This window comes from Ceratina calcarata, unplaced genomic scaffold (assembly GCF_001652005.2).
Source record: "Ceratina calcarata isolate Rehan_Ccalc_2016 unplaced genomic scaffold, ASM165200v1 scaffold329.2, whole genome shotgun sequence".
Classification (NCBI taxonomy): Eukaryota; Metazoa; Arthropoda; class Insecta; order Hymenoptera; family Apidae; genus Ceratina; species Ceratina calcarata.
Genome location: NW_017155624.1, coordinates 1959814 through 1961198, shown reverse-complemented (window position 1 = coordinate 1961198; position 1385 = coordinate 1959814). Strand labels below are relative to the sequence as shown.

General features: G+C 34.9%; 1 protein-coding gene across 2 annotated transcripts in view; it reads right to left on the bottom strand.

Moving 5' to 3' along the window:
• The window catches only part of Hph (HIF prolyl hydroxylase), a 12988-nt gene that overhangs the window by 3221 nt on the left and 8382 nt on the right, over positions 1 to 1385 (bottom strand). The window lies entirely within an intron of this gene.

The window sequence follows — 1385 nt, the reverse complement described above, 5'->3', positions numbered from 1 at the left end:
ACTGATCCTTTAATAACATAAATTATCGCTATCTTTCTTCTTGCGAAAGAATTAATTGAATTTTATTATCGTAGTATAAAAGATAATGTATTCGTCGATTCCTTGAGAATCATAGCTATCTTATATTCCTCATGGAACAAGAATAAAACTGTTCTAACAAACTGCAATAACTTATACAATATTATTTGAAGTGTGTTTCAATAAAATGTGAAATTATGAAACTAAACGCATAATGATTATTTAGGTATTTTTCAGTCCCTTGAAAAGAGCTAAAAATGTCTAACAGGTGATTTTATCTGCTTCCTGTTTCCCAAAATACAAATCTGAGGATACTCTCTAAAAGCTGTACGTAAACTATGTGTAAGAACTTATGCATTTCAATAAAGCATACCTACGGTACGTGTATACATGTAGTGAATCACAGTGAATGAAACCTGAAGCACGTTTCCTACCTTTCGTGAGGTACATCACGTAATGGATAACAACAATGGACTTCCCACTCGAATTCTTTCGCTTTCAATGTTAGACGTTACGTGAACACGTCATTTTCATTTTTTATCACATTGTACTATCTCGTTCCTTATTTAACTTTTGTTCATACAGTTTTGCAATTTACTAAAGAATACTGAACGAGATTAACTTATCGCATTATCCCGATTATCGTAGGGTATCAAGATTTTTCTGTTGAAATTGTTGTATATCGCGAGGTTGCCGATCTCAATATTTATAATAAGCGCAATAGCGTGAGACAGTGAACGAGCTAGCATGAAACGAATGCAAGGCGTTTACGCGATGTAACAAGTAAAACGGATGATTCATAAGTTGCATTCAACGTTCGTTATCTGTCTTTTTTAAGGGAAGTCATGTTTAATAATAAATCTGTTCATGTTTAATAATAAATCTGTTCATGTTTAAATAAAGACTTTCTATCTTTACAAACGAACTGGAAACGTGATGTCTTACAGGATCGAGTCTTAGAAGCTTGATTGATTTATTTCAGAGTACTAGATACGAAAAAGTACTTCCATGAAATCTATTAGTAAACCGGATGCAGTGGGCAAACGTATCAGTAAAGCGCTAAGTAACATAGCTGTCAGAGATCCCTGAGTACGTGCACGTGCACAAAAAGGGCCGAGATAGTCATAGGTCTCGGGAGGGAGATAGGGTGTACAAATGGGGATCGCCTTTTAGCCTTGACCCAAATACACTGGCAACCTTGGTACTACATTCAACAGCATGTGTACCCTCACGTAATCCATGAAATATGTGTCACATACGATTTCTTTTTTCCCCCTTATTTTGTAAACCGAAATCGACACGAACAGTACATATCTCGAAAAATCAATGAAATATAGCAAACTTATTACAAATGTATCCAATTCAGC